The sequence below is a fragment of the Typopeltis vanoorti genome, chromosome 3, assembly GCF_054136105.1.
Source record: "Typopeltis vanoorti isolate ZY-2024b chromosome 3, IOZ_Tvanoo_1.0, whole genome shotgun sequence".
In the NCBI taxonomy this organism is placed as follows: domain Eukaryota; kingdom Metazoa; phylum Arthropoda; class Arachnida; order Uropygi; family Thelyphonidae; genus Typopeltis; species Typopeltis vanoorti.
The window spans coordinates 99960964-99977036 of record NC_143551.1 but is presented as its reverse complement, the minus strand read 5'-3'; positions in this window follow the sequence as shown (position 1 = coordinate 99977036).

Genomic DNA, 16073 nt, shown 5'->3' with positions numbered 1-16073 from the left:
CCATCTTCCTGTACTTCCTTCAATTCTAACTGCTGACTTACAACTCAAATAAAGACTAAGTATGGACTAAGTATTGCTTGATATAATACCCCACTGACACCATATAACTGTAGCGTATTGAATAGCTTCTCTCTTGGCACCTTGTCATATGCCTTTTCCAGATCAAGAAAATGTATATACAAATCCTTGTTATATTCCCAAGATTTCTCAACTATTTGTCTTAAAGTGACAAATAGGTTGTTCTTCCACAAACTCCCCTTCCACAACTTTTCTTAACCGTTTCTCAATTATACTTAATAAATCTTACCTCTGTAATTTTCGCATTCAGTTTTATTTCCCTTTTTATATATGGATACTATGAAAGCTCTGCTCCAATCATCTAGAATTCTACCCCCTGACCAGGTCTTCTGAATTATGCAATGCAGCCACTGTAAAACTTTCATACCTCCATATCTGAGAATTTCTGGCAGAATTTCATCTACTCCAGCTGCCTTTCCACATTCCATGTTTTTGATGACTTTTTCTACATCAATTATGGATATGTATTCCTGATTGCATTCCTGTAGGGAGTTTTCTACCCCCGTGCTGACACTGCTTGTTTCTTTAACAGTTTCAAAATAATTACTCCAGACATCTAAAATATCTTTATTAGAGAATATTACCGAATGTTTAAAGATACTTCCAAAACAACCTTAAATATTTTGTTTTGTTTGTTTGTTTGTTTGTACACAGAGGAAGTCCAGAAATAGAATGTATAAGTTATTTGGTTAGTACTTATAAGGAAAACCAAATGTCATCAAAAATCTATTAAGAGAGGCAGATGTTATCAGTGCTGAAACATCCGAAACACTCCATTGCATTGAGCAGAATAAATCGAGGTACGCATTGGTAAAAGTAGTTTAACGTCCCAAGCGACAGAACTATGGATAAACCGTTGCCAATGACGTGTAAAAATGAGTACGCACTTAATAGACATAAACAACCATACTTATATTCAACTGGTTTTGAGTTACTGTTTCCGGAAGAACTCTAATCTAATATACCTATTGTCACCGGTCTATTCTCATTTCCAATCACTGACTGGGTCATCTGTTGTGTATTGGGAAGTTTAGTTCTTTCGATTCAACAATCAATTGAAAGAATGGCTTTCCAGATAATATGAGAGTAGAACAGGGACAAAAACAACAGGAGTAAGGGGAAAAGGATGTAGGAGTAAAAGAGAAAAAAATGATTTAATACTATACAAAGTTGGATTCAATATTTATGATGTGAAAGATGGGAGTTATTAAATTACGAGGTCCGAGGCCAAACCAGGAAAAACAGGCCATACCATTACACCGCCACCTCCGAATTTCATAGTTGGGGTTATGCACTCTGGTAAGACACGTTCACAAGGCGTCCGGCACACACACCACACTAGTCCATCTGCTCAGTGGAGTAGATGGACTGGTGTGTAGAGTGACGAATCACGCACACTATAACATAGTATTTCAAGCGTTCATGTCCAACTGTACACACTCTTTGCACCACTGAAGACGTTGCATGTTGATTCGCGTAATTAGGGTGCATATTGTGGTCCTACCATGGCAACTCATGTTGTGAGTCTCGGATCTAAATATTTTTATGCAGATTCGTGTTCAGGTGGATACCCAGAGCTCTACATTCAACATGTCTGCCAACCAATGGCAGTTTTTACAAATTATCCTCAGTAGAACCCTACTGTCGCGTTCGGTGAGTGTGGCGGGTCGTCCATCCACTGTGGGTATCACTTGCAGCTGACTTCCTGTGCTTACATCTCAGTATAACATCACTAATTGTTCAACTGGGATGGCCCAATTTGGCGACAGTTTGCCAAACTATAGGCATGCAACATGGCATCCAATCATAATGCCTCTTTCAAACTACGTCGGTTTCCTTCTTGTAGTCGAAGACTATCCAAAAGAATTTTATCATTGTGCGGCAAGTAAAAGAAGAAATGAAAGTGGTAGAATAACTTTATTGAATGTAGACAACAATGAGCCTGTTGCACTGTCTTGGGAGCAACCAGCTGCAAACACGTGAGTCGTAAGAGGGCACGATTCACTTTGCCCAGAGCGTGTCCCTTTAAATTATTTCCAATAATGTCAACGGACATTTTATTGTGGACAGAGAACTTAAGTTTAAAGGGCATATTGCAAAGAGATCAGGACTGGTGGTGGGAGAACTAGGGGACACCTATGGAATCTGGGCAAGATGTAGTTAGCAGGGGTGTTAGAGCTGTGTTCTTTACTTTTAGAGTGGTAAATGAGTGGAATAAGCTGCCAGAGTCTGTTGTGGGTGCTATGAAGGTGAGAGAGTTCAAGGCAAGGTATAATAGATACTGTGAGAATGTCGTATAGTTGTGTGAACATGATGTTTAGGGCCTCCCTCGATGAGTCTGAGGACTCCTTGAGTCGCCCGAAATAATAATAATAATAATAATAATAATAATAATAATAATAATAATAATAATAATAATAATAATAATAATAATAATAATAATAATAATAATTTTCACTTGATTCGCTCACAGTGTGTGTGTGTGTGTGTGTGTGTGTGTATACAAATGCCAAGAACATTATAAACAATTCTAGTGAAATTGTGGCATTAATTAATTTAATTTGGTCTGAAATTCCTGCAATATACGACATATGGCTGAGAGAGTAAAGACCATAACAAGAATAGAATGTGTTCCTTACTATGCATTTTGGTAGGGTAAAAGAGATCGAGAGAAAAGCGAATAAATAAAATTAGCAAGCAAGAGGCAGCTAATAAGATAATAAGAGAATACAAGGTGGTAGAGGATTTTTTTAATTAGAGTAATACTGATTGGAAGCCAGAATCACATTGAAGTAGAGAAAATGAATTTTTTTGAGATATTCAGAGATTGTTATTTAATAAGGCATGTGGTCAAGGCAACACCAGGTTCCCCACGTACTAGATTAATGACAATATCACAAGATGAGATGGAGATGAAGTTTCCATGAAGCCTCTGGTCGTTGAGAGTGAACATGTGGTACTGACATGGGAGATGGTTTGCTTATGTCTGTAACAATCAGGGCAGGAAATATGTGGATTGAATAGGAGGAGGATGCAAATTTGGGAAGAGCGATAATCAATTCAATTCAAATGATGTGAATATTTTACAGGATGACTTAATAGGCTGACGGTATGGACTGAGGTAAATGGCTGTCAGTTAAAAGTGTAAGGTGATTCACTTCGGGAGGATGACATCGCATGCTGTTTACTATGTTAACGGAACTGAACTGCAGGGCAGGAAGTTGATGAGACAAGAGAGTTGGGAGTTATTGTGGACAGAGAACTTAAGTTTAAAGGACATATTGCAAAGATTGCCAAAACATCACATCAAATTACATGGTTGTTGAGGAACACACTAACAAGAAGGGATAGGGAGGTTATTGTTCCACTCTATAAGGCATTAATGAGTCCGCATTTGGACTATTGTGCACAGATCTGGTCGCCAGGATTTCTTGGTGATGCGGAAGTGGTGGAGAGGATTCAGAGGCGGGTTACAAAGATTTTTGCAGGTCTGTGGGATGTTCCCTATGAGGATAGATTGATGATCTGTGGGCTCCAAAAACTAGCTGATAGACGTAGGAGAGGAGATATGATAGAGGTATTTAAATTGTTAAAGGAATTTTACAGGATTGATACTGATGATATTTTTAAGACCAGTGCAGGAAGTGAGAGAATGAGGGGCCATCCCTGGAGATTGTGTAAGAGTGTGGTTAACAAGGATGTTAGGACTAGATTTTTTACTTGGAGGGTTGTGAATGTGTGAAATGCTTTGCCAGAGGTGGTTGTAAATGCTTCAACTGTGAATGAATTTAAGGAGAGGTATGACAGGTATTGTGTAAATAATGGTTAGTGTGTCAATGTCGGGTCTCCCGCGATGAGTCTTTTGACTCCATGGAGACACCGTTAAAATAATAATAATAATAATTATTATTATTATTATGAGACACTCAGCAACAGTGTTTCAAAATTCTTTGGCATGGGTGATTTGCTGGGAAAGCGATAAATATTGTTTAGAAGTCGTTGAAAAACTCTTGAAGGTAGATATGTCAGACAACATTCCAAGGACTAGTAGGAAAATAGAATAGGTGTAAATGGCGAGTGAATAATGAAATTCGAAAATGAAATTAGAGAAGACATAAACAGGAAGGTGGTTAGCAGTTACATGATGAATATAAAATACAGGCTAGGAAAGTGACAAAAATGTAATAAAAAAGTAGAAATTGGAATATTTAAGAAGACTAACACAGCAAGCTGAGCAACATCTTAAGGAGTTCCGGTACAGAGTTCTGAAAATTAAGTTCATTACAGTAAAACGAAGAACGGCTATGGAAGAATGACAGTTGCTGCTAAGGATGATAGAAAGTTGAACAAGGTAGAAGATACAGTACATATATTTGATTAACATTTTGTTAGAGTTTCGTGATAGCTGAAAAATGTTAGAACTGAGTGAAAGGGTAAAAAAAAGAAACTAACAGTACTTAAGTAAAAGAATGTATCACTATATTGTGTTTGCTGTATTGAACATACTTGATGTCAATAAAGGAGCAGGACTGAATGAGATACACAATGAATTTTAAGGTAATACGTTAAGGAGTTAACTCAGCCTCTGACTTGTTAATGAAAGTCGCGCTATCAGGAAAACAGTTTTATTGGCAGCAGGAAAAGTCCCAGAGGAGTGGAACGAGGGAAAGGTAGCAAAGCAGATTAAAGTTTCTGAAGTTTTGTTTAAAAATATTTTTGTGATAATCAAATACACTAGACGTTTGGCGAGCTATAGGACTTTGGTATCATGGATGGACAAGAAGGAAGTTGTTCACATTTTGTTTGAAGAGCTGTGGATTATACTTGGAAAACTGATATGATGACAGATTTTTCTAGAGGACAGCAGTAAAAGGGATGAACGAAGAGAAGAATAAATTCTTTCTGTGGGTTTGGAGTAAACTGTGGAGTGTTGAGTAATTTCTACATAGTTGCAATGCATTTAATAGAGGGAAAGAGGAATTATTGTCAATTCGGTGGACTGTTAATCAGCCTAATTGTTCTATTCTGTATTGAATCACCCCCCCCCCAGACGTGAGAACAGTATTCAATAGTCTATCACAATTTTAGAGAGTTAATGGCTGTTCAGACGTGAAGTACCACCTTTAGAGAATAATTTTTTGAATGCCGAGGAAGCAAGAGTTGTCATATTTCAAAAGAGGTCTGATGATAAAAAAAATAATCCAAAGAAGATAGATCTCATCTTGTTTAGAGATTTGGATGGTATCGAGAGCAGGACTGGAAGAAAACAGTTCATTTGGGGGGAGGGGAGAGAAAAGATACAACTGTCTTTTACTGGCATTGACCCCTTCGAAAAATAATTTTTGGAGATTTGTACTCAAGGCTGTTGGTCCTGGAGGTTGCAGTGAGTTGAGGGACATGATTCGTCGAATGGAGGATAGACGTGTGCTGTCATCAGCAAAGCTGTGTATTGTTGGTAATCAACTGTAATAAGCCATTGATATATAGAAAAAAGAGAGTGGTTGAGTCATAAGATAGACCAAATGTTTGGAGCTTACTTAATAAACTCTTGTGCCAGATCCTATCGAAGGTATTGACGATATCAAGAGTGACTCGCCAAAATTTTCCGTGGTATTTGTACAGATATAGATGACATAAGTAAACAGATCCCCTATTAAACGACAGCGAAATCCATATTGGTGATCACCGATTAGTTGAGAGCTTTCAAGCTACTAACGTGGGAATTGAATGTTGATAGTTTTTCCATTACTTTAGAGAGAGAGAGAGAGAGAGAGAGAGAGAGAGAGAGAGAGAGAGAGAGAGAGAGAGAGAGAGAGAGAGAGAGAGAGAGAGAGAGAGAGAGCTTTCTTCAAGAAACGAAGTACTTATAGGCATTGTTAAATTTGCAGTAATTTTTAAAGACATTTTTCTAATTTATTGTAAATATTGCAGTATATGGAAATACTCGAATTTTGGATGAGTGTAGTTGCTTTTTTTTTTTTTTTTTAATCATTGAACAATACTTAACCAAGTTTACATTTTGGTAAACTTGTAACTAAGAACCTGATGTATGGGCAAGAACAAGTTGGATTTTTTAAATCCTAAAATAATCCTAAAATATATGCAAGCGACCTCTTTTGATCATTTTCTTGCTAAAAATCCTTAATGTGCATTAAGAGGAGATTACGATTAAGTTAGAGAGCACATGATAGAGGAAACCGAAGGATTGAGAATTTTAGATTCAGATATCATAAATAGGGATGTAACAGTGAAACTGACTTAACCCTAGTTATTCATTACCACGTTGGGAACTACGGAACATAATTATGAAAGCTCAGAAGGCTGCTTGATGTACTCTCATAGGAACAGCAATATTTACCTTCACAACAATGAGTCCTAATATTAAGAACGACAGCAAAATTTTATGATAGAGATATAATATAAAGCAGGATACAATGACCAAATATTTGTGGAGATTACAAAGTAAAGGCTAGTAAACTTTTCTTAACACTTTGTCTGCCATGAATGTCAGCGAGATTTTATCACCCCAATCGAATTTGGTGTCCATAGCCATGCAAAATATCTCGTTTCTGTTAATGATGAAATTTGTACTGAACTGTTAAAGAGGAAAGTCGTTTTGCCTTCCATGTAACCTCGTCAGCTAGAGAAGATACAGCTCGCATTAATCAGGTTTTGGTGGAGAATCTGCCTAGGCAGACAATAGCTGCAATCAGAGCTTATCGAAAATTACCATCATACAGAACATAATGATGCCGCTGCGAACATCTACGTTAGAAGATCTCAGAAAGTTAGAAGATCCCACAAGAGCAGGAAATAATCCAGTATCTCCTACTCCATCGATATCGCCTCAAGAGAGGACTAGGGCTAGTACGATTCCACCCTTTTTCAAGTAAGTATTAGAAAATCTCGGGATCAGCCTCCTCCCACTCAGTATAATCAGAGGTTTAAAGAGTATTATAAATGACGTATCTATTAAAACAAAGTTAAATCATTATTTGAAGACTGAATTTTCCAGGCGACGTCCTATTTTCCGATTAGTAGAGTATTGCCCTGCAACGCCTGTTCGATCCAAGAAAGCGTCTTTGTGCCTAAATGCAGGCATTATATAAGAAGAACAGAAGCATTTGTGCTAGAACAATAGTAGATGGAGCATCTCCTACTCCTCCAAGTGAGATGCACAGGGAGTTTGTACTTTTGGAGGGATGTCTTTTCCAGTACGTCACCATGCTTACCGGATTTAGTCTTTCCTTCTATTTCAAGGTCCATTCCAATTTTATTTTGATGAAATAGTCTTCACTTCCGTCTAGATCATCAACCGCAGAACAAGAAGGATTTATTTCCGAGAACCTTCGGTGGGTTTCTCTGCTTAAATCGCAAGATATAATTAATCTAATAATATGTATTAATAATTAATAATTCCAAATAATTCAAAAGAAAAAAAGATGCATATGTACCCTCTGTAAACTTTTCGTCTAATTGTCATCCGCATCGTTAATACAGGATCATAGAACAGAAATTAAACAATGAGACAATTCTAAAAAGAGGCACTTAAGTACCTAAGATAATAAAATAAAGTCAATAATTTCCAAACTAAAAAAAAAAATGCAATACAAGGTAACCACCAGTGTCCAAATGACAAACACTGTTTCTGAAGATTACAACCGCAAATTCAGACGAATCAACTTGTCGCAATTGGTATAACTGAAGATTTCGAATAGAAAGCGGGTACATATTCAGATTTTCAAATCGAGCAAAATGGGTCAAGTGGTAGCACTCAATAGGATAAAAGGCAAAAGGCTGCGCTAAGCGGAACTGTGTTTGAAGGCAGCTCTTGCTGTTATGGAATAAAGTTGCAAACTTGGATGTCTTGTAATGTCTCAAAGACATCATCTAGATGATTTCCCGCAGGGAATAATTCTTGGAAATCTTAAAGAAGCCGCAGAATTACTGTTATTGCCAGAGAGTGTGAATCTCACATAGCGTTGTATCCACGACCTGGCCAGCGTTTCAAATTAATAGAATGCGTTCCAGACGTTTGGTCGCTCTCCTTCTATGGAGCATGAAGACACATATATGGCTATAATAAAAACCGTATTCGACGCACCATGGCAGGTCAGCCTGCAAGTCGGCTCCATTCAAGCATAGGTACGCGGATATCTCGACAAACTGTGGCAAAACGTTTGCAACAAGGAAGCCTATATGCACGAAGGCCTCTATCTGCTTCCCTTCATCTACAGCACGCTTTCAGTGGTGTAGTATCCCTAAATATTGGAAAAGACACCAATTGGCTAATGTACTCTTTACATGAGAATCGTTTCAGCCTTTCCTCCGATTCTAGATGATACTTGATCTGACGTTAAAGCAGTACTGCTTACCTTCGCGAAAATATTCTGGAAAGGGATAGATAAGACGGTGCTCGTGTTATGGTGTGTAGGGGGCATTATGCTTTAGTGCAGAAAAAAAACGGGACTGTGACTGGTGAAAGATATTGCGAAGTCAACGAAGTTCTTCAACGTTAAGTTCGATTTTTCCGTGGTGCTGTAGGCGATGAATTCATTTTTATGGATGATAATGCCACACGACATTGTAAACGAGATACTTCTGGAGATCGAGGATATTATTCGAATCGAGTTGCCAGATCGCAACCACATAGAACACGTTTGGGACGCAATAGAAAGCCGAATTGCTGCTCGAAATTCCCGTTCAGAAAACTAACAAAGCTTTATCCTTGCTCTGAAGGAGTGGAACAGTTTGTCTGAAGAACTCCTGAATCCTTTGGTGCTCAGCATTTTAAGACGTTGTGAGAGCTGCATCGCAATTCGAGGTGACATATTCGATACTAAAATGTCTCTCTGCATAGTATTCTGTAAGCACTGTGCATTAATTCCTTAACTACGTCCCTATGAAACTTGTAACGTTTGCCAAAAACGTATTGCAATTTAATTTGTACGAAATTTGTAACACATTTTTTGAGTAATATAATTTATTACTATGCTCGCAATAAATTTATTTTCTTCTTTTCGCTGTAATCATGAAAACTGTTTCATATACAGATACATATACAAATTCATCCTTATATATACATATATAAAATTGACCGTAGATCTCAGGCTATTGCAGACACTATTTTTCGTTAGAGTTAGTTATGGCGACACCTGTCTGCATCTCTTCAGCGATTGCAGTTAAAACATTAGTGAGAATCTTGGGTCCACTATCACCGATTGCTACGTCGGATAATGAGTGTCCCCCAGTCACCAAAAGTTAGAGCTCAAACGTCGTGGCTTACTCCCTTTAGGGAATTAAAGGCGTCAGCGGATTTTTTTTTTCCATTCTAGTGATTAAGAATTTGAGCTAGTTAGAAGTGAATTCAAAATTGTGTTGAGGAAATGTTTTGTTGCGTTAGTGTATGATCTTCTGTTGACTTACGAAACGTCTAGAGAAGAATGTGCTATGCAATATAATACAAGGATATATTGACTTTGTAAAGGCTTTTAGTAGATTTTCATATAATAGGGAATTGGAATGAATAACATCCCCAACTTAGCATGTTCTATGGAGTCTTTTCTTTCCACTTGATATACAGTAGAAAATTGGAAATGAAGAGTAGTATTCCAAAAGAGAAAAATTCTATTAAGTTCTATTCTAAGGCAAGAATCGTTTAATTGATATGATAATGATATTAGGTAAGAGATAATTAGTTTTTTGCAGTTGATGCAAAATTAGGTATCCTTATGAGAAGTGAAGCTGACTTAGATTTGAATAAGCTGATAATATGGAAGAAAATAATTGGTTCTAGTTCAATGTAAATTATCTATTTACAGAAAGCTGACAGACACTGGAAGATACCTTCATTATACTTCTAACCATCACAAGACACACAAACTAAGCATTATCCATATGCTGAAAAATAGAGCACGTAAGTTTATATCAGAAGAGGAGGATACACAGACTGAAATCTCACTAATAGCCAAAACATTATCACAAAATGGATAGTCTCCGAACATCATCAAAAAATAGCTATACGGTGACAACCACAGACAAGAAGAACCAAACTTCCAGCACATTTCTACTGCAGTGATCCCCTTCATCAAGTCAATTTCTTACCAAATAGCCAGAATACTAAAAGCCCACAACATCAGAGTGATCTTCAAACCAACCACCACCATCAAACATTTTTTAGTATCATCAAAAGACAAGGTGCCATTCTACAAATATCCAGGAGTATATTACATTCCTTGCTTCTGTGGTCTCGCCTACATCGGACAAACTTCACAGAGTTTGGAGATCAGACAGAGAGAGCACGCTTGTGATGTAAACCACAACAGAAGTATTTCTTCCGGCTTAGCACATCATTTCTGTAAGTCTAACCACACGATAGAGTGGCAAAATAGCTCCATGCCATATTTAGACGACGATTATAGCCATCGTTTATTCAAGGAAGCCGCAGTAGTGTTAAAAACTGGCGGAAACCTCAACAGAAACCAGAATACTATTCTTAACAGTTCATGGAAAAACCTCATCCTCTCTCTCTAAATCCATCTGAACTATAGCTAGCTAGTAATCACATTATGCGTTTACAACAAACACGCACGCTGATAATGATTAAGAACAATAAGTCCACTCAGTCTCTGTCACGCGAACGTGCAACCTTAGCTACTAGAGTGTTTACAACGTTTTTAATGTTCCTTTCAATTTGCATTTACTAGTATTTTTTATACTTTACCGTCAACGCCTTGGAAAAGCTAAACAGTTTGTTAGCGAAACTGGTAGGCAAAGAATGTTAAAATATTTGTATATGGTCAGTATTAAGCAATAAGGTTTTTATACTCAATTTTCAAAAGACCAAATATGTTTAATTTGAACAATTGTAATTCGTGTCCTAGACAGGATTCGAACCCAGTTAATTTCCGAAAGACAACGTTGTGAACTTCCTGCGAATGTACAACAAATCTACGCACAAGTAGTCTTTCACCACTACTTCTTTTTGGCCCTTTGCAAAAAAAAAAAGAGCTGCTTCTGCACAGAGCAGCACATTTCTATCCACCCATCCTTGAATTCTGGCCTTTACTAACCTTTCCAATTGCTTAACCATAACTCTTAAGATTCTGACTTGCGGCTAATTATTTCCTTCATCTTTGGAACCAACTTCATGCAACTGAACAATCTTCTTTAATTCATCTAATCTGGGATCCTGTCAGTATAGGCTTAATGGTTTATCATGTTTAAGTCACCTTGGAAGAAAAAAAAAAAAGATAAAAAAATATATATATATGCAGAAAATTTTTTACCTTGAGTATATAAAAAAAAAAAAAAAAAAAAAAATCAGCTAACGCCTTTTTATTCCCGTATATACGGGAGTAGGCGAGGCCATTTAGCCCTATCTAACTTTTGGAGACTGAGTGGGCAGTTCAATCTCCACTGGTACCCAATCAGAGACAGATGGCCCAAGGCTATCACTAATTAAGCGGTACGCAGTGAAGAGAGGCGGCTCAAATGTGCCGCCATCTCGTGGTCTCTAACCCTAACATAATATATTTAATGTCTGAAATAATGTGGGTTCTACGGTCGATTTTCTTGAATTTACAGGACGAAAAACCCGAGTTTCCGGGAGGAAAAACCTGCTTGCCCGTGCCAGAGATCGACTAACTCGGGAACCGGTCGAAAAAAGGCTTAGAAAAATTTCCTCCAGTCGCCGACTAGACTCGAAACCAAGACTTCCTTCGTGCGGCCTAGCGCGGTGGTGTGCAAACGCCACATCCACTGAGCTACACAGGCTCTAACCTTGAGTATAATATATGTTAAAGATGCCAAGCTATTTTAAACCTAGTTTTACTCCATTTCCCAAGTAAGCAAACAGACAAATAAGTCAAGTTCGCGCCTGCACGTTATTGCAAGTCTAGGTGATCCGCAAAGTAGTGCAAGTCTAAGCAACTCGTGGTAAAGGTGGAATAAGCTCTGATAACTATTCTTAATATTTACCCTTAATGCAAGGCCCATCTCCTTGAGGAGATGTATGATGCTATGCATTAAAGGCAAGGGGGGCCACTACCCAGACGGGTTTCGACCTTTATTGAGGTCTCATCAGTGGGAGCCAGGCTTAGGAAAATACCAAGGTTAAGTAATACAGAGATTATAAGTATTTTACCAAAACAAGTTACCATAAGGTGCTTTGACCTTATTAAATAAAAATCTCAGGATGAGAGATAGATGTAGAAAGTTTTACGAGTTGCCTAGACTTGCACCACTTTGCGGGTCACCTAGACTTGCACCACTTTGCGGGTCACCTAGACTTGCAAAACGTGCAGGTGCATACTTGACTTATTTGTCTGTTTGATTATACTTTGGAAATGGAGTAAAACCAGGTTTAAAATAGCTTGGCATCTTTAACATATATTATACCCAAGGTAAAAAACTTTCTACATCTATTTCTCATCCTGAGAATTTTATTTAATAAGGTCAAAGCACCTTATGGTATCTTGTTTTGGTAAAATACTTATAAGCTCTGTATTACTTAACCTTGGTATTTTCCTAAGCCTGGCTCCCACTGATGAGACTTCAATAAAGGTCGAAACCAGTCTGGGTAGCAGCCCCTTGCCTTTAATGCATAGCATCATACATCTCCTCAAGGAGATGGGTCTTGCATTAAGAGTAAATATTAAGAATAGTGATCAGAGCTTATTCCACCTTTACCACGAGTTGCCTAGACTTGCACTACTTAGCGGGTCACCTAGACTAGGCTTTTACTCGGTTGTTGTGATACATTTTAAAACATAGATTTAATGACTTAAAAAAACGAGATAACTTATAAAGATTTTAATGAGAATAACACAACTAGTACAGGCTTATAACAGCCTTCCTGAGGTATTCATAAAGGAAAAGAATAGCAATAAACATTGAAGTATATAAAAACTGGAAATTACAGATAAAAATTGCCACACATAATTGATACATAAAAAACATTGTATTTTTTTCAAGTTGTTCTAACAGGCTGAATATCCTGTTAGAATTAAAATCCTGCTGAACCCTGTCCATTTAAACAACAATTTGAGTTATAACATCCTGGATAGCCATGCTGCAGTTATTCAATATTGGCATTCACGTGAGCCTGCACGCACACTTGCAATAAATAATGGCATGCCTGTTTAGAACAACTTGAAAAAAATTCAACGTTTTTTATATATCAATTATGTGTGGCAATTTTTATCTGTAATTTCCAGTTTTTAGATACTTCAATGTTTATTACTGTTCTTTTTTATGAATACCTCAAAAAGGCTGTTATAAGCCGAAACTAGTTGTATTATTCTCATTAAAATCTTTATAAGTTATCTCGGTTTTTTAAGTCATTAAATCTATGTTTTAAAATGTATCACAACAACCGAGTAAAGGCCTAGTCAAGCTTTTACTCGACATTTATCTTGACAGCTAATATGTAAGGCTGTCAAATGCCTTTTCAAAGCCAGAAGGTATCAATGAGTGGCCATTTCCCTTTTCCAACTCCGCTGTCACTTTATTATAAAAAGCAAGCAGATTACTGAGGCAAGACCTATCCTTCACAAAATCATGTTGTCCCTTATGGAGTATCATATGCCTATCTACCGAGTCCTTAATTCTGTCTTTTATCAATTTATCCAATACCTCGACGCCACTCCTGACATGCTGATTGGCCTATAATTTGCTGCCTCTATCTTGGAGTCACCTTAATTCAGTAGGAATATTTTTTCCTCTTTCCACTCCATTGGCACCTTCCCAGTATTCAGTCTGAAATCAAACAGCTCTTGGACAGGGGATCTGATCATTCCTTTGGCTATTCTTGTAATGCACGAGTGATTTCTCATGTAATCCATTGACCGTATTCCTTGAGGTTCTGCAATCTTCTAAGCACCCCGTCTTGCATATCTCCATCTGAATATCAGGCAATTTCCCAAGTCAAGTTACATGATCACTTTCACTAAGAAGAGGCTTCAAATTATTTTCTGTATTATCTATTGTACACTCACAGTTCATAAAACCAGATCTAGCAGATTGCCAAGTATACTCATTTCACGCTGTAGGGGAAAAGGAAATAAAGGATACACGAATTGGTCACCAACAAGCGAAATCATGTGCTTTATACGTAAAATTTTCCAACTGTTATATAAGAAAAATAGTTACCACTTTAAAAACTGCAATGCTCATAAAAAAAGTTAATTTTCGACGTGTAATAATAAATAACTCATCCACAAGACGGATTGATTACCCAATTATCAAAATGAATTCTCCTTCTTCTGACATGCGCACCAATGTCGAAGGGTCTCACATCTGTGGGCGTACAGTATCTATAGATTAAACAGTGGTGGCCTAATCACAGAGCCTTGAAGCACATCACCTGCTTTCTCCGAGATTCTTCTCCTCCATATATCACTTGTAGGTATCTATCCATCAGATGCTATATAGTCCATATCACCAGTTTCATATCTACACCCATTTCTTTTAATTTTCTCGGGAGAGTTCAATTTGATATTCTGTCAAATGCCTTTGCAAAATCCAGCGGTATCATATTCTTATCCCCTATTCATGAATTCTTTCTTTGACCAACTTTTCCAGTGATTTTACCATTAGTGTAAAAGTTAGCCATCTGCAGGTAGTGTAAATAACTTCAAAGTTCATTATGATAAGCATCTTGCCAGTTGAGTTGGCCTCCCACGATGAGTCTAGTGATGAGCAGAATTATAATAATAAATCTGCAGAGCCTGATAGGTAGGAGGAAATATATAATATATAAGCCAGTAGTGGGGTATTTTATGAAATTAACATGGGAAATTTGTTCGTAGCACTAATTTCTGAACATTCCGTAAATTCTGTTGTTATTGTTAGCTGTTTAATAGAGATATATGCGTTAGACATGTTATATGTTTTGAATAACGGCTTCAGATATGTAAGAGAAAACTAAATATAATTTATTACTCATTAATATTTCGCTCAATATGTATTGAGTTTCTTTCAGGGAGATGACAGAAAAACTGACAGTAACATTTTAATTCTGAATACAAGAACAGTCATACATCATGCGTCACTGTTGCAGCTGTATACAGTAGGAGGAAACACTATTAGAGTTCGGAGACGTGGGAATAGATGTGTAATTAATTAATTTAAAATAATAAATAAATAAATATATAAACAATTATAAACAATTAACAGAAATCACTTCTCAAAACTTAGAAATAGGCGTACAGTCTGTATGATTAAGATTAGGACCGTGGCATAGTTTGCCACCGTCCTAATTTTAATTTGCCAATGTTCAAAGTAGCAAAAATGATAAGAACAGGTTCATTGATAAATAGCAAGCAAGAATAGAGGTGACAGTGTATCTTTGATAGGTGGTACTCTGTGCTATGCAAGAGAGCTACATAATCTCGTGATTATTTTCATAACGCCAGATCTGGAGAAGAATGGTCATTATAGATTATTTTAGTAATCGACCAGAGAGACTATTTAACTTTTTCTAGCTGGCTTCCAAGACTGGCTCTGAAAAATATCATCTGGAGCAAGCAGGTAGGTAATTTTCTCCGAGATGAAAAGTGCGTTTTTAATCGGGCAACTCAACAAAATCGGCCGTAGAACACACACACATACACACACGAATAAACATTAGTAGTTACAATTAGGAAACACCGCTTATCTAGAACCTTTGCGAATGTACTCTGCTATGGTGGGGGGGTTAACTATCCATTTCTGAAAAATTAGGGGATTTTAAGGGTGCCGCAAAAAAGGTCAAAAGTCTGAGAAGATAATAGGAAAATGTCTGTAACATTTTTAATAGTAAGATATCAATAACATTTATGTCATTCCGTATGTTAATTTAAGTTTTATTTTTATTATTATTCATTTTCTTATCTGTGGATCTTCTTTAATCAGTGGAAAGCATTTAAAATCAGAGTTTTATAATTTTTCTTCATTTTTATTTTCCTTTTTCTTTCTTTTCTTTTCTTTTCTTTTTTTTTTTTGATAAAAAGAAA